At 39.3% G+C, this 24,192-nt stretch overlaps 1 long non-coding RNA gene across 1 annotated transcript; it reads right to left on the minus strand.

Annotated features, from left to right (window-relative positions):
- Positions 1–3,547: 3,547 nt before the first annotated feature.
- LOC116573653 lies at positions 3,548–22,008 on the minus strand. Its single transcript, XR_004278912.1, has 3 exons — positions 21,998–22,008; positions 6,591–6,596; positions 3,548–3,630 (listed from the first exon to the last, which is right to left on the minus strand). It is a non-coding gene; the product is annotated as an uncharacterized LOC116573653 (long non-coding RNA).
- Between the last annotated feature and the right edge of the window lie 2,184 nt (positions 22,009–24,192).

Genomic DNA, 24,192 nt, shown 5'->3' on the forward strand with positions numbered 1-24,192 from the left:
CTTTTCACAGATTTCATTTGTTTACAAAATGTTTAATTAAATAAATGGTTTTAGACAAACCATAATTGACTCTTAATGCTTACACTCAACCTGGTATGTTAGAGTGTAGCTAGCCAGTGAGAAGTGCACATTCAGCATGCTGGGGTAATGTTGGACACATTAGACCCAGCATTAGGGAAGTTGGGTTAGTACAGGGAACTTCTACTGTATATTAATTGTTTACTTCAGTTATAAGTTAGATCTTGTTGGCCCAGGAGTATCTCTGGCTTTCCATTTCTCTTTATTGGTCCATTATGTGCTATTGAGCAATCAGGGGACAACCTCATTTCCCTTCATTAGCAGTGTGTGTCTCCAGAGATTAGTTTTTTCTCCTCTCCCTTCTAGTGAGAGAGGTTCCAGAAAAATCATTTCACAATCACTGAAGGTAACCACAATCCATTCCACACACTAGAAGAGAAGATGTGAATAACTTGGGATTTCTGGGCAGCTTCCCCAGGGGTCAGTATAGGGTATGTAGCTCCATTATCCAGGGAAGTTGAGTATAGCTAGATCGTTTGTGTTGAGATGAAGTTACCTGCTTCTGTGGGTTCATCAGTGATGGAGAGCAAATGGCTTTGGTTTCAGGTATATGAAATGGTGGCACAGTCTTCTTGGGTGGGCTGATGCTCTGAATGGGGATGGGTATGTGAAGTAGAAAAATGGGGTCATTAAACCTGGGGATCCCAAGCTTGAGTCATTATGGACTAAGCTTAGCACCAAGAGACTGGGAGTTTCATCTCCATGAATGAACGTGGTCTAGGCAGGGAGCTGGGCGGGCCATGCACCTGTTGACAATATCCAAAACCTTGGATATATGACAGACGGAGGGAATAATGTTCTTTCTATGTCATTTTAAGGCATTGCTTAACAGTTTCACCTACGATTACTTAATTATCTAGGAGAATGGGCCTTTTGTTTGGTACAGATGAAAATGGGTTTGTTTTGTGCAAAAGATAAAAAGATAACCCTAAGGGTCATGTTTTTAATGCCTTGTCAGACATTACCAGTTTTATATCTAATTGAGTATCTTATTCTAACATTTAAAGAAAATCAAATCCTAAACATCCCAAATTCCTCAAGTGGTCTTGGACCCAGAATTCCCATGAATAAATTGAGTAAGACTTTGGCATGTGTTCATTCTTTATTTTCAAAAGGGTCAATTTTCTGATACGTTGTCAAGCTGATTCAGGATCTGTTTCAATGAGTGATTCCATGTTGGAGAGAAAATTGAAAGTATCTCACCCTGGTGGAGTAGGTGGATTGATTGCCTCTGTTATTCCACTTAGGTTTCCAAGCTCTTGGGCAATTCATGAGAAGAATGGCATCCTGAAATTTTTCTGCACTTAGTAAAGGGAATAGGGTATGATGGCAAAGATGGAGTTCCAGTGATCCTCTGGAAAAGTAGAAGTGACGTGACTACAATTGGATCTTGTTTGTGAAGTCATTTATATCAGGTATTTAGAGCAATGCATTGGTTTTGAATTATTTAAGTAAAGCTCATTCTCTTCCCTGGTATTTCTGATGGTGGCATTTGAAAGGGGTCCTGAAACTGCAAGGTGAGGGGGTGGGACATAGTATTGTGAGTCTTCCAGACCTCAGATAGAAATACACTACAAAGTGTAGTTCATTTTGAATCTTCTTAATGAGACTACCTGGTCTTACCAATTTTCAGAAACAAGAAAGAAAATAAATGTGGCCACCTTGCCTTTTGCATTGCTTACCTTGTACCGAAATTTATCTAGTTGGCAGTCAGGGGCTAAATCTACCACTGGAAGTGCTACCCCCATTATGATTTTTGTTCCTAATGGTTGTTGCACATTTGCTGTTGCCTGGAGCTCTTCTATTCATTTACCTGTAGTAATTCATTTTCATAAGGAAAAAAGATCACATTGTGTTACATTTTTGTTCTATAATAAAGGAGATGGCAGCTGTTATAGGTCAGGCTGACTTCCTGGGAAGAGGGCTACAAGACTGAGAGCTGTATGCAGGAAGACAACCAGTGGTCTCCTGTGGGATCAAAGTCTTGGGGAAGTGGAGGAAGCAGGACAGGTCATAGGGAGAAGCTGGGGTGTGAAGCTATAGGACAAAGGCCTCAGCTGATCTTTTCAGAAGTTCTGAGGTTTTGAACCCCTGTGTGAACTAGTTTTGCAGTGTGAGCTGACTCCTGAAAAGAGGCTCTGGTTTACAATCACCAGGGAGCAATCACAAGGAGTGGGGCTCTGGGGTGAACTGTCAGCTGTCAACACTTGGAGAAGCTGGGAGAAAGAGTGTTTCAGTTCTGAAAGGGCCAGGGGATCAAAGCATCCACTGAGCAAACTTTGGCTGACTTTTGTTTATAATGCAAACAAACCTAATTTTCATATTTTAATGTCTGCAATTTCTAGACACTCATGTTTCTGGATGCTCCTTGTAAATCTTTTGAAGGGCTCCTGTTGGCTCTTTCCTACTCAAATGATATTTCCTGGGGTCCCAGCCTCAGCCTTCTTCTCCTCTCAACCTACATTCATGTTCTAGCTGATCTCATTTTCACTCAAGCCTTCGGCTTTGTATACGTAGGACAACCCACCATACCATTTATTTTTCTTTTTTGGATTCCTCTATAGTTATGCAGAGCCGTTACTAGGTCGCATATTCCCTTTATGAGACCTTTTACGGTCTAGAATCTCATGACTGCACCCTGTCTTAGACAGCTCTAGCTGCTGTGACAAAATACCATAGGCTGGGAGGCTTAAACAACAGATGCATTTCCCACAGTTAATGGAAGCTAGAAGTCCAAGATCAGGGTGTTGGCAGATTTGGTTCCTGGCTTGCAGAACGCTGCCTTCTCACTGTGTCCTCATATGATGGAGACAGAGAGGGAGTTCTGGTCTCTCTACTTCTTACAAGAACACAAATCCTCACCTAAACCTAATTACCTCATGACCTCATTTAAATCTAATTATTTCCTAAAGGCCTCATCTCTATATAATACCATCACATACTAATTTTAGGGGGACACAAATACTTGGTCCATAACAACCCCCTACTTCAAAGTTATATACTAAGAAATTGAACAAAAAATCTATAAAACATAAGTGCCCCCCACTTTCAATAATAGATAGATCATCTAGCTAGAAAATCAATGAGAAGGTAGTACACTTGAATAACACTATAGACAAAATGGACTGAACAGACATATACTGAATATTCCATCCAACATCAGATAGAAGGAATTTGCCTCAATATAATAAAGGTCATATGACAAAACCATGGCTGAGATGATACTCAATGGTGAAGAGCTGAAAGCTTTTTCTCTAAAACCTGGCACTAGGTGAGTGTATCCACTCTCACCACTTCTATTCAGCATATTACTGGAATTCCCAGCCAGAGCAGTTAGGCAAGAAAAAGAAGTAAAAGACATCAAAATTGGAAAGAAAGACGTAAAAGAGTTCGTTTGCAAAAGACATCTTTTTTCAAAATTTAAATTCTGTTAATTAACATATAATATATTACTGGTTTCAGAGGTAGATTTTAGTGATTCATCTTATATAACACCCAGTGCTCATTACATCACATTCCCTCCTTAAATGTTCATCACCCTGGACCCCATCCCTCCATTCCCCCTCCCCTCTAGCAACCCTCAATTTGTTTTCTAGGATTAAAAGTCTTTTATGGCTTGTCTCCCTCTCTGATTTCGTGCAGAATACATGATCTTAATGAAAACCTTGAACATTCCACCAAAAACCTGTTAGAACTAATAAATGAATGCAGTGAAGTTTCAGGATGAAAATCAATATACAAAAATCAGTTATATGTATATGTGTATAATTTATATATATATACACATATATCAGTTGTTATATATTATTAATAATATTCCACTGTGATTCTACTGTATATACATATAATATATGTACATATCACACACATAACTGCAAGGACAGTTAACAGGAGATCTACCCTTTGGACAATACAGTATTGCTAACTACAGGCATGACGTTGGACAGCAGATCTCTAGAACCTATTCATCTTCCATATCTGAAACTTTACACCTGGTAAGTAACAGCTCCTCGTCTCACCCTCCCCTCCCCCCAGTCCCTGACAACCACCATCCGACTCAACCACCCATATAAGTGCTCACATGCAGTATTTCTTCTTCTGTGATTGGCTAATTTCACTTACATGATGCCCTCTAGGTTCACCTATGTTGTCACATATACAGGATTTCCTTCTTTCTGGAGCCCGAACAATATTTCATTGTTCCATACATACATTTTCTTTATCTGTTCATCTGTCAATGACATTTTAGATTCTTCCCACATCTTGGCTCTTGTGAATAATGCTGCAGGGGACATAAGACTACAGATACCTCTTTGAGATCCTGATTTCAATTCTTTCGGATAAATAGCCAGAACTGGGACCACTGGAACATATGGTCGCTCTATTTTTAATTTTTAAAGGAAATTCCATATAGCAGCTGAATCATTTTGTATTCCTACCAAAAGTTATAGAAAGAGTCCAAAATCTACACATCTTTGCCAAGCTTGTTACATATACACAGCATTCTCTCTCCCTTTTTCCCAAATAACAGTAATCCTGACAGGTATGAGGTGTTCACTTACTGGGTTTTTGATTTGTATTTCCCTGACAATTTGTAGACAGTAGTTTGTATACCTGTTGGCCATTTGTATATCCTCTTTGGAGAAGTGACAAGCTACTATTTATTTGTTTTGCCTTTTGCAGAAGAACACTGGTGATGCAGTCCACTTCTGCAAGGCAGTCCCACAGTGTATGCGTTACTTCCCGAGATGCCCTCTGAGTGTGGTAGGGAAGAGTCTGGGCTTGGGACAAGACTTCTGAAGTGAATCCAGATCAAGTTTCTAGTCTTCTTTGTTTGCCTCTTTCTTCATGAAATAATACCTTCATTAGAGAGTTGTCCTGAGTTGAGATCAGATACTATGGGTAAAATGTATAAACATTTTTTGACACATACTAGTGATCAACATATATTAATAATTAATTTAATATCCTTTTGCTGTATATTTAATATATTTTTTCTTATTCATGTATCTCTTTCTCAATTCCTTTTTTTTCCTTCTCCGTAAGGCTCTGACCACACAGTTCTCCACTCCCATGTGTAAGAGTGTACTCCCACACCAGCCCTGGAGTGTGCTGTGTCCCAGAGGACTTTCCAAACCTGACTCTGGTTAGACTTCACCTTCAGACCTCAGGACACCTAACCTTGGCTGCTTATTAGGAACCTCTTCCCTCACATCCCACAAACACCTCAAATCCAACCATTACAAAATCAGATTCAAAACCTTTCTTCCCAAACTTCCTTCTAGAATTGCCATATGTCTGTTCCCCAAGGCAGAAATGTTGAGGTCACATCAAATTCTTATTCTTCTTCAGTTGTTTGCATTAGTTCGTCAGATTCCTACAGCTTCTACCACCTAATTTTGCTTTACCTCCACCCATCTCATTCTCTCTAATCTTGTTTCTGCAGCATAGGTTTGGGCTGTCCTTGTTTCTTTGGAGGATTTTTCAATCGTTCTCTAACAACTCATTTCCCAGGTCCCACTACAGTGTTCTCCAGTCAGGCTGACATATAATTTGTCAACAGGACATTTTTGAAAGTGAAACAGGATGTTTATTAAACATTACACTCAGAAAGCAGGCATCAACAAAGACTGTCCCAGGCAAACCAGGACATATGGACACCCCCTAATTTACCCTGCACAGCTGTCAAGAGTGTGCTTTCTAGAACACTTGTCTGCCCCTGTCACTTGCTTTCCCATATAGTGTGTCTAAGGGGAAAGCATGTACTGTTCTAATGACTAGAGCGTTCTGCTCTGCTTGGCTGGCTTTCTTGTAAATCAATCAATCAGATGCTTGTATCTCTTGCAGTTTGGGGTAAATTTTAGCAAATAGATGTCTTCTTAGGGTTGGGTCACATTTGGGTATCATAAAAAAAGAAAACAAAAAAAAAACAAAACAAAAAATAAAACAAAACCAAAAAAACCAAAACGGAAATAAACTTTGGGATTTGCCAAGCTCAGAATATGCTGATCTGATGCAGGCCTTGCCCAAGACAATTTTGCTCTGGTGACCAGCAACACCCCTAGAAGACACCACTGCCTCAGGGCCACCAGCCCTCAACTGCCATTTCTCCTCTGCCGTCCAGTCAGTGGTTCTGACTCAGTGAGCGGCTAATAAATACTGAACAAGGCATAAAGCAGTTGATGATCCTTACTAGATATAGCAGCATTTTCCACATTAGTTTTCTACTTTTCAGGGCAAGTAGCATAAGAAAAGTCTTTTCCTATTAAGGCCACATTTACTTTTCATTCACTGAAGAAAGAAGTCCTTTATTACATCTTCTCTGAAGAAACCATTTTTTGGTTTTGTTTTGTTTTGTTTTTTAAAGAGAGAGAGAGAGAGAGAGAGGGTACAAGTGGGGAGGAGCAGAGAGAGAGAATGCCAAGCAGACTCCATACTGAGTGTGGAGCCCAACATGGGGCTCAGTCTCACGACCCTGAGATCATGACTGGAGCTGAAATCGAGAGTTGGACTCCTAACTGAGTGCACCATTGCAGGTGCCCCCAAATAAGCTATTTGTAATTTTACTTGATATTGCTAATCCTTCTTTGATATATTAAAAGTTTCATTATATAAGGAATCAATAATTATTGCAGAAAAATTGGAAAATACAGAATAGTAAAAGGAAAAAAAAGTTGCCCATCTTTCTACCTCGAAAAATCATATTAATTTTATATGTATTCTTCAGATGTGTTCTATGTGAAAAAACAAACCAAAATCATATAGCAAAAACAGGAGCATGCTGAAGTATACCTTGCTTTTTCTGCTTAGTAATAGAAAATGCTTTTTAAATCAGTAAGTGTATCTCTGTACCATTATTGATGAAGGCTGCACTGTATTCCATTGTCTGATTTCTCCATTCTTTTTCTTTTTTTTTAAAGATTTTATTTATTTGACAGAGAGAGATCACAAGTAGGCAGAGAGGCAAGCAGAGAGAGGAGGAAGCAGGCACCCTGCTGAGCAGACAGCCTGATGCAGGACTCGATCCCCGGACCCTGACATCATGACCTGAGCTGAAGGCAGCGGCTTAACCCACTGGGCCACCCAGGCGCCCTGATTTCTCCATTCTTTAACAATCATTTATTTTCTGACATTTAAGAAGTTTCTAACTCTGCTGCCATTAAAGAAAATGTTCACTGAATCTCCTTGAATATATATATTTTCCCCCTTTGATGATTTCTTTTGGATTAATTTTTTTTAAAGATTTTATTTATTTATTTGTCAGAGAGAGAGCGAGCGAGAGCGAGCACAGGCAGAGTGGAAGGCAGAGTCAGAGGGAGAAGCAGGCTCCCTGCGGAGCTAGGAGCCCGATGTGGGACTCGATCCCAGGACGCTGGGATCATGACCTGAGCCGAAGGCAGCTGCTTAACCAACTGAGCCACCCAGGCGTCCCTGGATTAATTTTTATATGAGGATTAGCTGAACCGCTGGTCAGCTCGGTGGGCTTAGAATTTGTGTGTGTGAAAGAGCCTTGCAGTGGCTGCCTGTTGGGACAGCTTCACAGATGGGACTTCAGACTCTTTGGTTGCTTATTACCAAGTGATAAGTTTTAAGCTCAAAGGAATGCATTAAAAAATTCCATGACAATCCATTGGCTGTGTTTATGCAGGCAAGCTGAAATAGAACAGGTTCTAAAGAATTCATTCACAGTAAAATTATTTTTTTTCCCCCTCAAAAGTATTTTTGGTGAAGTTTCTTCTTCATTTGTGTGTCCATGGTGGGGTGGGGAGAGGGGTGGTGGGAAACAGTGTGCCTTCATTTTTTTTTTTTTTTTTTGATAGTTTGTCCAGCTGATATAGACTCAGTATACCTATTGAACATTTCTAGGGAAGAAACTAAATGATATATTTAACATATTTCCAGTTTTGAGTAGATATTTATCCCATATAAACACTTTGAATTAACCAGGAAAAAAAATGATCAGAAAGTGACATATAATTGAATTGTCATATTTTATTCTTCAAACAGTTCTTTTACAGCATTTGGTGTTTTCCTGGACCTGCTAAAAGTAGTTTGTGTCAGAGTCCTTTGTGATTGGTGTCAGGTAAAAATTGTCAGCCTAACTCACAATGGTGATGGATTATGGAGGGTTGACTCCTCAAGAGAAAATCTGCCATGTGATGCTCCGAGATAACAGTATTCAGAAGAGGCCCTATACATAATCTCCATCTAAAAAGGATAATGTCAAAGTGAAAGTCAAATTTCTTTAGGTGTTTTCTTAATGACTGTCACCTTGATCTTTCATGTTCTATGTTACTTTCCTCCTCAGAAATCAAAGAAGACTTTTTTTTTTTGTTTGTTTGTTGTTGAAATATACCTCCAAGTCCACCCTAAATGTCTCTCCAGAGGGCTCTTCCCTTTCCTTTTGGTATCTCAACATGGGCAACAGTGGGTCAGGGAGTGGGAGTTGAGGTTTTGTGTGCCTCTACGGTAGCTAGCTTCTTGCCTTCTGAATCCTAAAACTCTAAAACATTAACCTGCGGGGCAGGAAGTATGAGAGATGAATCAGTCTATTCTCCTTCTTAGTATCAATTTCTTGAATCTTGAATTTTGAATTCTTGAAGAGTGACTTCATTGTAGTGGACAATTATGGCAAGGGCCCTATCAGTGGAGCACTTTACTCATGGCAAATACAATTGCCAGCTAATGTGGTGATTGTGTCAACAGAACCAGAAGGCCACTGAAGTTTTCCAGTTCAGCACTGGAGATTGGAAGAAGTTGCAATTACTCCAGTAATTTGCAGTGTTTCTATTCACTGCCATTCTGTAATAGACAATCTATAAATCACAAGACAGCAATTCTCTGTTGCATCTGTAGAAACTCTCCTGTCTCTAGAATCTGTGAATTCTGAGCATTTCCTTGCCAAGCATATGGGAGGTCCATAAGCCTAAAGATGTCCATAAAAGTCTGTGTCCTTAAGGGGACACTGAGGATACCAAGAGCTAGCAAGCTGGTGAGCTGGTTTCTCTTGGGATGAAGGTGAGATTTGCAGTACTTAGTCTGTGTATGACTTTGAATAATGACCTTTTTTGATCCATGACCAGAAGATGTGGGTGGCTACAGTGTGGGAAAGGGGGAATTGAGGAAGACGGCAAAAATGTGTGTTGGAGAAAGGGGTCTAAATCTGAGTTAAAATGTGCACATTTTATACAAATTTAAGACACCTTTTTTCCTACTCTTTTCTCTTTTTAGGGAGACAGAAAGGGCTTGAATCATAAAAAGAGCAGTCTTGGAAGTCATAATAAATACTATATAAGGGATTGAATTTGCTAGCTTCTTAACCAGACATATATGTTCTTAAACCAGTTGGTCAAAAAAATGTGGCCTGGGAACACCCTATCTTGTGACTGGTCAGAAGTGAGGCAAGACTAGTGGAGTACTGTACCCTTACCCAGTTTGACCTAACTCCAGGTAATTAACATTAAAGTAAATTGTGATACTAAAAATCACTGGGAAGCCATTGAAGTAATGTAATGACTAGCAGCGAATTGTTGCTAAAAAAATATTAGTTAAAGGACTTCCAGTTAAACAGGACAAAGCCATATATTTTATATCAGAATGAAATGATATGGACTCAGCGTACACTTTTGGAGTGTCTAACTATGATAACAGATTCCAAAAAGTCATAATTAAAGACAACTTTCTCAACAGCTTTTGTTTTATAAAAATACTTGTCAAAGAACTGTATAGGAATGAAAGCAAAAAGATAAACTTGCAAAAATATATGGGATGAAAATACACAAAATTTCACTATGAAGAAAACAAGAGGTGAAAACGTCACCATTAGCAGAATTGACATGTAACCTACTGAACACTCCAGCACTGCCAGATAGTCTTCTCTCAGTTAAAACTGCTGCAGCTCTTTATGATAAACAAGAGTCCATTGAAACTTTCAACAACTTCTGATTTATTAATTATAACGTATAAACTTCAGGGTTACAGGCCATTTTTTAAGAACTTAAAATAATAAAACTATATTGAAAAAAACAACTGCTGGAGAGGTATGAGTGACATGATATGAAAGACAGATGTGGCTGAGGAAATGGCTAGGCAGGCTCTCTCTCAGAATAAGAGCCCAAGTCCTTAGGTTGGTCTGTGAGGCTCTCCCTCAATGCCTAGGCCTCTTTTCCTCTGTAATCTCCTCTCCTGACCCTCTCCCCTTGCTTACTCTGTTCCAACCACACTTATTCACACTTTCCAGGCACACCGGCCAGCCATCCTCAAATAGGGTGCTGGACCACAAATTTGAAAACCAATCTCAAGTCCCCAGTGCTGCTAACTGTACTCCTAATCGTCACTACCCAAATAATTTCTTACTCCCTTTTAATTGGTTTGAACCACATGAAATTGACTATATAATGGCAATGTATAGAAGAGGAAGTAATCACATTAGTTTCCCAAATTGTCTAGTCTCCGTCTCTCTGAAATCAGTCAATAAATGCCAAGTAAAATCAGGGAAGGCAATAAAGTAAGAAGATACAGACAACGAATAGAAGTATTTATCACCACAGGAAAACACATCTGTTTGTTTGCTGACAGTTGTCGTTGAACCGCAGGCTTCATGTAATTAACCCCAGTTACCAAGGGGCTAATTACTGGTCTAGTTTCCATTAACATTATCTTTCCTTAAGCAAGAATTTTACACTGCTTGCTCTTCTCATCTCTTTCCAGACTGTCCTTGATGCCTCACTCCTGCTCCAACCACGTTTGCTTTCACCATGTACTAGTGACCTCCTCATTGCCAGGCTGACAGCCTTTTTCCCTGTCATCACCCAGTTGTGCCTGAAGGGCTTCATTGACCACCCACTGGTCACCGCATTTTGGGATTCCACAACACATTCTCTCTCTCCTGCAGTGCTGTGACCCTTTTAATTTTTATTTCTCTGTCCTCTTTTATTGGCTCCTGTCCATGAACAGCCTCTATTTTTGGTCTTCTGTCCTCTGTGCTCATTCCTCACGGGAGCCCATTTCCCCTGTATAGCACTGCTTACATCTTTAAACTCACCTCTGCCCTCTCACCTGCTCCTCCCTGTCACATTTACAAACACTGGAGCTTTCTGCATGGAAAGCACTGCCATGCTCTCTAAATCAACATAGCTTAGGTTGAGTTCCAGACCACTCCCATTTCCCACTTATCTATATCTGTCTTGGGCATTCTTTCAATCTCCCAGGCAACAAGACTTCAGTACAAAAGAAAAATTTATTGAAGAGGGAACTGAAGTCATTATCTTTCCTCCCAAAATTTCTGTCTTCAGCTTCTCTATGTCTTCAACGTATACTCCCATGTGTTTGCATACACCGTGGTCCTACAATACCCTTCTACTCCTCCTTTTCCAAAAGCATTTTCATCCCACTTGCCTTTCTCCATGCTACTCCTTCTACTTGGTTTGCATGCACCTCATCTCCACTGAGAAATACTACCCATTCTTCAAGGTCCTGCTGGGATCTCGCCCAGAGCCTCTGGCCAGCCACCTTCTCTTAGCACTAAGAGAGTTTGGTGGATAGAGATAATTCTATACAAGTCTCTCTTTAGGTGTTACATCTTCAGAGAGCTGGATGCAGGTCAGATTCTCATGTTTTAAATGTCTTACAGTGCCCAGATAAATGCTTATTACATGTTGTCTTAAAGGAATGGGATGGAATCTCCTACATGGGGGCTCTTGAATATTCCCATTGAGTCTTCCTTCAGTATTTGGAAACTTATCCCCTTAGTACCTGCAATAAAACAGAAATGAAGAATCACTGGAAAAATGAAAATGCACAAAACATACCTAGAACTGTAAGAAGGATGACAGCTGAGCTAAAGACCCAGGCACCTATTCATGTCCCATTAATTAGCTCTTCAACAGTTGTCTCCTAAATTATTGGACACGTAGAAACCGAAGAGAGCTACACAAGCAGGAACTTATCACAAAAAAGAGAGAGTCCCTGACCAGACTGACAACCTTAGAACAGTTATTTATTGCCAGAGCCTGCCAAGATATTTGTTCCCTCTTCCAGATCACTGGCAGGAGGAGCTCTGATGACACGCTATAACTCCTGTCTTAGCTGTCATCATGAAAGGCATTAGTGATGAGTGTGCCAAGCCCAGGATTCTGAGCTGGGATGCGCTGAGACTGTTCTCTGCAGGGTTGGCCTCGAGCTAAGTGTGGCGTCAATTGCCTTCTTCCTTCGTTTGTCCTCGGGGCTGCCCAAAGTTCTTTCTCATCCAACTCCTCTCCTGCCTCTTTTCCCAGACCTGTGCAAGATGTCTCACCCAATAATAGTTCAAAAAGGGTTAGAGATGCAGGGTCGGGAGAAATTGGAAAGGTACTAGTTTTTAGATCAAAATAATACACATACATAACTTTTTTAAGTCAAAGAGTATTCTAAGGTTAACTAAAAACAAAAAGTTATCTGCTTCTTTTCTTCCTTCCTCATTTCCTTCTTGTGCCACCCAGACACAACTGTTTTAGCAGTTTCTCCTGGCATTTACCTCCGTTTTTAAATAATCTGCTTATTTTTCCTTTTTGATTTTAATACATTATCAGTTGTTTTTCCATCAACTTAATTTAATAAGCTGAGAATCACTACTTTTCCCCTCAACGCTTCTGCTAAATCCTCGAAATGACTATATCATCACTGGGTGCAAACATACTCATATGTTTCCTTTCTTGTTCAACTTTTATTTTTTTCTGAGTTAATAAATGCCTCCGGTTTTAACGTTTATTTTAATTCTGCCTAACTAAATCTGCCTCAAACTTCTCAAAAAATATCTCACAATGAAGGCAACAAATCATCTGTCAGCTATTTTTTTCTTTCTTCCTTGGAGTATGCCCCACCCCCAAGTCTCCTGTATCATCAAGTCTGGACTAATTGCTCTTGAGACCAACTAAACACTATTGCTCTGGGTCTGCTCTTTCTTATCCTATGAATTCCCTTTGTCCCTCTCTTATATGGGATGCCATATATCTTGGGTTCCACCACTCTCTCTCTTTCTTTCTCTCTCTCTCGCTTGGTCCTCATTTTGATGAAGCATACTTTCAGTAGCTTCCAGGGGAAGGGGCATAGGAGGTAAATTTTTTAAGAGCTCACTTGCCTTAAAATGACTTTAATCTATCTCCTACTTAACCGATAGTATTTTAGGGTTTCAGTTTCTAGATCGAGAATGATTTCTGCCCAGAATTATATTGCTTTCAAGAGGTCCATTGTTCTTTGGTTAGCTGTCTTTTGGTATGTGAGCTATTTCTTCTTTCCTTGCCAGGACTCCGTCAAATTTTCTTTTCCTAAGTCAAGATATTCCAAAGTACAATTATAGAATTTCAGAATTAAATCTTCTACACCATTTGACCCCTTGCTTCCTTTGTTTTGTTCCTTTCCTTTGTAAGGATCAATTTAAATGTCTTCCTGCTCTCAGCTTTGTTTTCAATAATTGCAATTTGCTAAAAGCTTCAAAAGCTAAAAATTTTGGCACTTAATACATGAAATGCCACCTCCTGAAACCAGAAGAAGTAAGCACACTTCATTTTCGCACCCTGGGTGCTGTCCTTGAAAGGGTCTGTAAAGGGTCAGAAAAAGAAAGAGACTGATTGTTGATTTTCCTCCAGATTTAACCACAAGTTAAGATGAAAGGTCTTTTTTTCTGCAAATGCATCTCACACGCTGTTAAATGAGAGCATGGCAGAAGTTGGAAACTCAAAGTGAAGTTCGAGCAATCCAGACCTATTTCAAAGCAACTCTTACTACTAATGGTACTTCATTACAAATGAAAAAAATCTGGAAATAAGCTGGATGGAATTCTGGGGCAGCTGTCATGAAGTCAGACTGTTCTAAACAAACTAGGTTTTATGGCCACCCCAGATATGGGCATCTTTAATATTATCACAGGAGATCTATTTCAGAATTTATGGAAGGAAGGTGATTTCCTAGAATGTGATCTACATATTTTTGTAAATTGCTCTGGCATGGGCATTCTAAAAAAACACAGAACGGGCAGGAGAGATTTGTAAGGGAAGAGGAAGGTTGTTTGGCTAGAGGAGGGGTGACGTCGAAAGTAATATAGATTAGACTGTTGCTAGAGGGAAATGTCATGAATTCATCTTGTAATGGTTTGAATAAAAATCCAGCCACAATTTGGGGATTTCATCCCCTTTGATGCTACAGACAAATTTCCCAGTTGGATGAAGGCTCAGAAACCGGCAGATCTGATGAAATTTCAGCTTTCAGATGCAATCTCCAGTTTGCATGGAGAGGTGCTTACTAAGTAGGCAACTTCTGAAAAGTCGAGTAATGCTTGTTTGAAGAGTTAGTTATGGATCTTGGGCTAGGCCCACGGAGTTCTCTGAGGTTGACATATGGTGCTTTTTCTTGAGAAAGCCAAGACTACCTGTGTTCACTGAGGGCAGTGGTATATCTGAGGTCAAGGAAAATCTTGTTGAAAAGATTCCATTTTGGTGACTTCCATAAAAAGAAAGAAATCTTGTTCACTTGAATTGAGCTTAGAAATAGGCATTTGTAAAATTGGGGAATTATTTTAGGATTATTTATTTACTCACTTAAAGATAGACTGTGCATGTTCTTATTATGTGCCAGTCATTGTACTTGCTACTGGTCAACAAGGCCGACAAAGTTCCTGCTTTCAAGGAGCTTTGGGACGAAAGGAGGGAGATATTTCTTTGGTTGGAGATAATGCTAAGGTATTCCTTACCCATCCTCAGCTCTTCCAATAACTTGTATGTTTCAAATAGATTTGTACCAGGATGAACAGATTTCTGACAGGGTATTAAAGAAGAATAAAGGAAGTTTTAAGAATTATTTTCCTCATGAGATTGACATAATGGAATAAAAGTATTTATCTCATTGATATAAGTGAATAATAGTTATAATGATAGTAATCATTTATTGGGTGCTTTCCATGTGCCAGACACTGCATTAAGGGCTTTCAGTGGATTATTTCATTTAATTCTCTCAACAATCGCATGTAGTAGGCACTATTGTCATTTCCATTAAAAAAAAGAGAGAAAAGAGAAAAGAAGAGTGACTTACAAAAAGATTAAGAAACTTGTCCCACGGCATTAATAGTGTACGGATGATCCCAGAACCAAATCTAGTGAGTTTGACTCTGAAATGTCAGTATTAGCCCCAAACATCCTTTGTTTCCAACAGACTCAGGCTAAGTGGCACCCATCTGTGTGGTCACTATGCATCAGACTACATTGTCACTCTTTTCAGATGCTGGCATGGAATGAGAGTGTTGTTGAAGCATCTGAAAGGTCCAGTCACCACTGTTCAAAGCTCACCTTTTATCTAGCCCCATCCTTACTCATGGCACAGTGGATGTATTGTCTGTCTCTTGTAAATGCCTCTCTGTGGAAAGTCTGTCCAAGGGTCCTAGCATCTGGAAAATAGGCATTTCCCTGCTCAACAGAACCAAATTAGAAGAAGAAAAGTTTCAATTCAAATTTACTTTCACATTAAATAAATATCCTATATCAAAGAGATGGAAAAACGGCAACTCAAATGGCTCTTGAGTTCACCAAAGTGTCACTAAATATCAATTTAAAAAACACCTGGACATGTTCAAAGTAAAGAAGAACCAAGATGTAATCAATTATAACTCCTCTGTGTGTGTGTGTATGGATGTGTGTGTCTATGTGTGTGTAATTGTGTAAGTCAAGCTAGTGTCATAAATATTACATTATTCAATGAGGTAGATTAAGCTTATAAAATGTGCCAATGTGGCACATCATTTCACAAATGGGATGTTAGGATGACTCCAACTTGACAAAAACACCCATTAATGTTTACTGCAGGCTGTCTTAAGATTGATGTAGAAACCAGTTAATAGTTCAAGATGGGAGTGGGTGCAGTTGAAGGTCAGTGTTCACTAGTGCTTATTGTGGTTTGTAATCTGCTTTGTGACTATCTTCAGTTCTCTTCAGGTATACAAATGAGCTCTTAATTACTTGACAATTATGTCTACTATTTCCTGAGTTCTATTCTGAACTTTTTATGCTTTAGAGAAGTAAGTTTTATGCAATGTATTATTTCTATTATTTGTTATATACTATTTATTATCATATATTATTTGTTATGTATTGTACATTGGAAATGATCCACATGCTCAATCATTGGGAAATGAGTTAGGTAAACTGAGATATATTTACATGATGAAATATTATGTAGCTGTTAAAATGATGTTAATGAGGAGTTTATAATAACAAGTGAAACAGTTATATTAAATGAGTAAATTAAATTTAAAAATTGTTTATACGATCTAATCTTTGTAAAATATCCATAGAAAAAAACCTGGAAGGAAACATTCCAAAATGTTACATTGCTTGTCTCTGGGTTGCAAGATAGGAGTGTGAGCTTTTTTCCATCCTCTTCCCCCTTCCCCTCCCCCCCTCCTCCTTTTTAGCTCTTTTCGCTCTTATTCATATTATCTGCCATGTTATTTTTATAACCAAAGTAAAAAATTTCATTTGAGAAACATTTGAATTATTCATTAGAATCAACAGAAACTTCATTTAGCAGAGTCACCATTATGCTTGGGTATTCAAAATGGTTCCACTATCATGCAATTTTAGTATCTTCAGTAAAAGCAATTTGCTCAAAGTATGAAAAAAATATGGTTTAGTTATGGCCTTTTATCCAAATTCCATTTATGGCTAAAGAATTGAGAGTTGCCTAGATTGCATGTTGACTTCCTGTTGGATGTGCGTTGTGTGAGCATAACGCTGGGGAACATGGTGGTGGAAGACACCCTTCTGGTTGGAGTTGAGGCCCTCTGTCTGGAATGCCCTGTTCCCCTCTCCCTGCACCCACCTTGCTCCCACTCCCACTTGTTCAGGAGCCGGAGAGGTCCTTCTCTTAGGGAAGTCTTCCATTGCTTCTGTTGTCACTCACTGATCAGATCCTAAAGGAAAGCTGTACTGCATTTCTTTCCAATTTTAGTATGTGTGCTGCCGAAGTGAGCACTGCACTGGATTTCTCCGGGGAGCCCTTCCCACAATGGGATTATATCTCCATATAGTTTATGTCCACCTGTCCTTCCACTGCCCTTTAAGCTCCATGAAAGGAGGGACAGTGGCTGTTTCCCTATTGTGCTGTCAGCACCTTGAGTCTCCTGCATGAGAATTCAGTACCTATTTGCATTAATGATGAATCCATTCATTTTAGAGATGCCAGATGTGAATTTCAGATGTTTAAAAATCCCCACACAATTGAAGTCTTGCTTGAGGGAGAACTAGAACATGGTGGAAGTCAGTGGTGTAGTGAAAAAGTGAAGGTTGCGCCTTCCTTCAAACACGTTAATTAGTATGTGACCTTGCATGTGGGTGGGTGTTAGTCTTAACTGTAGCTGAGGTCTAGAAGTAGTTTAGCATTCTGGCTGAGTATGAAGGCCATGGAATGACTACTGGAACTCCAGCTAGGATTGCTATATCCATGAATATGGCATGTTATTCAATATAAACCACTATGCCTTCATTTCTTTGTATAATGGAGATACGGTGTCAGTTAAGGTTATTGTGAAGAGAAAATGAGATAAAACACAGTAAGTGCTGAGCATAATGTCCTGGAACATTGTAGGTGTTCAGTAAGTTTCTTCAATGAAGCAGTGTTATTACTAATAATTTTTAAAATTTCTAAAATTGTTACCAATTCTCTGAGACAGAAATTTCTCAATGACCACTAGATGGCATTAAGGTTAATTTGAAACATACACAGTGTGGGCCTTATTCATATCAGTAAAAACATGTGGTGAAAAGCAATTTCATGCATTTTGATTTATAAGTTGTGATTTAATAACTAAGGCCTTTTCATTATTTTATGTAGGAAAATCCTAGAAGAGATCATATTTGATTCAACTATGCTTCCAGTAAGGGCCCACCATGCTCCTTCTATTTTTCTTAAATTAGGAAAAGTTATTGCTGAGCCTTCTGAATGATGTTGCAAAGTAAACGGCCACCTCTGTGCACTAAAAACAAAATTACTGGTTTGTAGCCATGGCAGGATGTACTGATAGTCAACAATGTGCCAACCTCAATAGGGAGCCGGAGCAAAGTCTCTGTGGGTTTCTCCCAGGAGGGAGCCAAAGACAATAAGACAGTGGTTATGTGTGCAGCAAATGAGTGCCCGAAAGAACTGCCTGGGTACACTTTAGGGGAACCTGGTTATTCCCCACCCTGCTCAAGGATGTTGTGCTGGGAGAATTGTTGTTTCTTGAACTTTGCAGAGGGTCATAAATGAGCCACAAAATGCAAATATAAATATCCTTCTCCAAGACGTTGAGGTTGATTTAATGACTCAGTATTGTTGATTTTTTTTAGTTTGGTTATTGAAGCATTAATTTGTGGATATGTTATCAAAGGTGTTGTAGAACTATATATTTAGGACATTCCTAAATGGGAATAGTTTAGATGACAAGTAAACTGTGATGGGATGGTTGGCTTATCAGGAGCAAAGAAGAACATGAACTTAACTGAAGGGGAAAGATTAGTTTTGTCCTAATGGCTAATGAGCCTGAGCTGGGGAGCTATCACTTTGGCAATTTTGTTCAGTCTTAGAGGTGGATATTCAAATGGTTTAGCTCACCTCCAATTGTGAACTTGTAAGAACAGCACATACAGGTAAATGTCACCTCTGAATGCCCAGAGAGGAAGGTAGTACCTACAACATAGTATGCACTCAGTAAATGTCAGCTGAACAATGAATGGTAAAATACCCAATCAATTAAACTCAATAAAAGAATCCTATTGGAGGTCAGCAAGGGGTGGTTTTGGTCAAGATATTATAGCATATTTATAACAAGACACTCCCGTTTTGCTCCAAATATATGAGACAATATAAAATACAAATCTAAGAAAGGGATACAAAGGCAAGGTTGAATGGCAAAGCCAGGTAAACACCTATATGGATCAGAAATGGAACACAATCACAAAGCAGTGAATGAGGCTCCCTGTGTAGAAGTAAGCTTTTGTGACTTTTGCTCTTGTGGTTAACAAAGGAAATGTTTTCCTTGTGGGATGGGGAATTGGGCCCAGGCTTACTGCTTGCATTTTACTCCCAAGGATCTTCACCAGAATTATTAAGAATGTACTTTAACATGAAAAAAAGCGAACCCACCACCATTTAGATGTTTAGCCCTTCGTCCTATGGGCTTAACGAAGTGTTCCTTTTTTTTTTTTAAGCAAATTTAGAAAGGAACCATCACTATGGGATGATACAGATAAGATGAGGTCCCAGACATTGATGTAAAAAAAAAAAAAAAAAAAAAGTCCAAAAAACCCCAGGATGCAAATAAAGCTAGAAATAAGAAATGGCCAATGCACTGTTTCCTTCACTGGTATTCTACCTAGAAAACCAAATTATAATCAGAAGTTTGCTTGGCGAGCTCAGATTCAGAGCAAAGGGAATTCACTCCATGATTGAAGAGATATTTGATATGGTTAGGAAACTCTGTAGAAGGTCAGATAGTTGGGATTCTAGGCATTGTTGGTCATATTGCCTCCTTTGTCAAGACCTCAACTTTGCCACTGTAGCGCAAAACAGCCCCAGAAAATGGGTAAATGAACAGCTGTGCCTACAGTCTAATGAAACTTTATTTACAAAAACAGGAATTGGTCCACAGGCTGAGTTGACCAGCCCCTGTTCTGTGGCACCAGGTCCTGAATGTCTGATATATCCATCTTTAGCTTGTTGATATAGACACAGTCTCTCTACATGAGACTCCATATTCTCAAAGCAGGCTTTGTCCCTCCCTTAGTTAACAGACTCAGAATTAATCTCTGTGACTAGGCTTTTTGCAAGCCTCTGTGATGGCCAGCCTTCTCATGATTAAGAACTTCCTTTCTTTAGATGTGACAATTTCTACAGTTAGAATAGGGTCAAGTGTTACTGGCTTAGGAAGCTTTCTGTCTTCTTAAGGTGACTTCATGGATCACTGTTTCAGTTCACCTAAGGCTTAACTCTCAGAGGATGTCTTATTTCCCAATCCCACCCTGCTTCCTGGTCCTTCTTACTTCCTGGTCCCAGAGACGTTTCTCCTTACTGTCTCCACATTGATCCACAATAATAAGTCACAGTGGGGATCCAGTAAAAGACAGTGTTGAAACATGAGTATCAGCTGATGCTTGAGATGTTGATTTCTGCCAGCTGTGTATATAGTTCTAGGAAAAGTGCCTTAATTTTTTAGCCCCCAGTGCCCTCCCTGGCAATCTGGGACACGAAAACACCTTTAGCCCACTCTACACTTTCAACAGACCAACGTGTGAAGGATTTTTTTTTCCCCTACAAGAACTGTTTAAATTTCTTTCTGATTTTTTTTTTTTTGGTCTGGTGTCCTCTGACTCCTGTCATTGTGTTATCTTAGCTATTGTAGTGGCCATTTCTCTTGTGAAACAGCATCCGGGTATAGGTTAGCAACTTATGACTCAAAATGTGGTCAGACCTATCACTGCGTTGGCATCACTTGGGATCAGGTTAGAAATGCAGAGTCTCAGGGCCTCAGACCGATGGAATCAGAAGCTACATTTTAACAAATTCTCCAGATAATTCACAATAACAGAGTTTTGAAGTACCTCACTAACTTATTTTGTCTCTTAATGTTGATTATTTTTTAATTAAAAAACTTTTAATTTTTATTTCTTCAGTTTTACTGAAGTATAATTCACATAAAATTTATTTCTTCAGCTTTATTGAAGTATAATTCACATAAAATTTTAAGAAACTTAAGGTGTACATCACAGTGATTTGATATTCATAGACATTGTAAAAGGATTTCTACCATCTGGTTAATTAACACGTCCATCACTTAATGTTACTTAGGAAACAGTGTCTCCTTAGGGTGGCACAATTAGGGAAATGCCATAAAGGTCAAGGATAGTGGTTGTAATGTCTCCCATATTTGTGTTCCTTTGGGCAGGACATATGAATATAAGATTGCTTTGATTGGCACGGTCATGCATAAGCCCATTCATGCTCCAAATTCTTGATGAGATGGGGTTGGGAAGATTAAAATTAAGTACAGTTCTACATCATTGGCAGCCTTATTTTTCAAAGTTTTTAAAAGCTTCTTTTCATTGGAAGCTTGTGGAATTCTTTCTCCTTCATTGCTTTTCAATAAAATACTGACCAACTGGAACAAATCTTGTTCCTGTCAGGGCCCTGCAAATCTGGGCCTTCACCTTCTAACTCTGGGTTTGATAAAACTCACACACACACTCTCTCAAACCTTCGCACAATAAGCCACCAAAATGTGCCTTGATTAGCCTTCACTGTGTGGCATGAAATGGATCACATGAGGTATAGCTGAAAGTTATAGGACTTGCAGGGATATCAGATGGTCTTGTTTTATTTGGATGCAAAAGATAAATATTTGATTCTTGGTTTTGCCAGATTAAGGCTTGTGTGTCTTGGACAACCATTTCTCCCCTCACCAAAGACTGGTAATTTATGGCAAAATAACTTTAGAAAATGTGTCTTTGCAGTTGGTCTGGGAATTTTAATTTTCTTTTAAATCTTCCTGAGTGACTCTAATGTTCAGCCAGTTTTGAGAACAATTAACAGAGTCTTTGAGTCACAATTCTTCATGTGTGAAATGGGAATATTACTTATATCTTCAAATGGTTGTTGAGAGCATTGCATAAAATTACTTGTGTAAAGAGCTTTCTAAAGTACAGAGCAGCCTAGAGACACATGCAATAGTTTTGACCTTTTGGGTGGTTGTGTCACAAAGACAGGATTTTGGGCATTGTGTGAAGAAAGAAAGGCAGTATAAATGAAGTAGAGGCTGAGAGAGAACTGAGAACAAATGACAGCCACCTCTATTTTGTATGAAGAGTTCCTATATATGTACATGAATAAATAGGACATCTACAGGCAGCCAGGACTGGGAAACATTCCTTCCCTAAGGCTGAATTTCTTATAAAGAAGAACTTGTATTCACATGAGGTCTATATAATCCTGTGTTCCTCCCTTATAATATTTCATTTTGCCTGTCTTGGCTTAAGAAACTGCAGGCAATTTGAGGTCAGAGTTTGGGTCTTCCCTTTCCCACAGGAACTCCTATTACAATTCTGTTACAGAGAAAGCTCTCAGCAACTGTTGGTTGATGCTTGGTCATAATTCTTGGACTTCTTTCCACATGAGTAGGTGAAGCCTCTCAAATGACTCAGTCGTAGAATGGGATTAATTAAGGATGTCTTTCTATGACCCATGATGTTATTACAATTTTCTTATATTGCATGAAAAAACTCCCCACATTCTCTCTGAGTATAAACACCAGGATTGCATCTCATTCTACATGAGTCACGAGGGGCTATTTTGGGAGGAGGGTGGTTTGAAATCCATGCTGCTTCTCTTTTCTTTCAGAGCGGGTTTTGTAATAAACCCATCATGTCACCAAACAAAGAGAAGTCATTTTTAAGCCGTGTCTCTTTGTCAAAAGAAGCCAGTTCAGTCAACTTAGTGTAAAACAATGAACTGGCCAATGTGACAAGACAAAGACCATGCTTCGACTGATGGATTCATTTTCTAACTTGTTAACTCACTGCTGTATAGACACAGTCTCTGACTAACAGACCCAATGACTGGTTGGAAGAATGAGCCCCAAAAAGCATTTCTTTTGGAAAAGATCAGTGTAATAGCCACTCATCTAATTCATCCATGCTCTGTGTGGGTCCTAGAGGGAGGAATAACAAATAGTTGATTGAATTTTTTTTTTTTTTTCTTCTCTTCTCCTCCCTCCTAAACTTTCTGTTTCTCCCCCTTCCCTCCTCCACTTCTTCCTCCTCTTTCTTCTTTTCGTCCTCTTTACTTTTCTTTTCCTTCTCACAGTATTGGACCAGAAGATGTAGAAGTGAGGAAATTTGCAATATTTCAGGACTGTGTCTGAACTTGCCCTCTTGTTAAAAAGAGATCCTTGGACTGTGCCCAGGCTAGGGTGCCTGAATGTGGGGCTACCCCTCAGCTGAGGGCAGAGAAAAGGGGAATTGAATCTAGAAACCAAATAATGGTTGGGGAATCAAAAGATGTTCCTAAGGAACAAATCTGAGGGGCCCAAAATGAAACTTGATCTGATCCAAAGATAAAGGATTAACATGGGTCAGGAAAGTCGGAAGTAGACTTGAAAAAAGATTGAGACAAGAAGATGACACAGTAAGTGGGCACTGTGGGAGGGAGGCTTTAAGAACTTGCCATGCCTTCACTGTGGGGAGATGGGGGATGTTGAGGGAGCTGAGCTCCTTCTATGAAAGACTATAGCCAATTGGAACCCATTCAGAGTGCACCTTCACAGTCAAATCCAGGCCTCAAGGAATCTAGCATGATAACTCCTTGTAGAACAATTGAGTTATGCCTGTAACTTCTAGAAGAGCAAACAGGTACAGATGGTTAAATGAAAGAAAATCATACTACCATCTAGCCAAAAACATAATCAGTCCAAAGAATGGTGCAAAATATGTGTCTTTTAAAAAACAAACAAACAAAAACTTCCCCTTAAAGTTGCTTGCAAACCTTTTACTGAATTTGTTATTGGTATGTATACAGGAATCCCTTATCTTGCTGGTTCCCATCTTTTGTCTGTCCCTCTCTAGGTTTTTCACCACTACTGCACCCCTCCCTTCCCCAGTAGTCTCCAGGCTCCATCTTGGAGAGGGCCACATGGTTCTCAGGATCACAATAATCACTGGGCCTGACCTGGACGGGAGGGGATTGGACCCTGCTGTTTGTCAAAGGAATAGGTTTTAGGCATTTAAGTCTTCAGAGAAGAAAAGTTATAAGTACTAGTCTTCCTCTTGAAAGGCTCTCATTGCTTAACTTTGATGAGTTATTCTACTATCCCAAGAGCACTCTCTTCACTTTCATCAAAAACCATCCCATCTAGGAGTGATGAGAAGAAAAGAAGTGAGTTGGGGGAAGGAAGACGTGGTTCTGGATCCCATGTTGCTGATAATGGCTATTACATGGAGGAAGAAGGGAGAATATTATTTGGTTCTGATTACAGAAGGTTGAGAACAGTATATCCCCAATTTTGAAACATCTTACAGATTGATGTCTCACTCTTTTGGTCACTCAGCTCTTACACTGGATTGC

This window comes from Mustela erminea, chromosome 14 (assembly GCF_009829155.1).
Source record: "Mustela erminea isolate mMusErm1 chromosome 14, mMusErm1.Pri, whole genome shotgun sequence".
Lineage (NCBI taxonomy): Eukaryota > Metazoa > Chordata > Mammalia > Carnivora > Mustelidae > Mustela > Mustela erminea.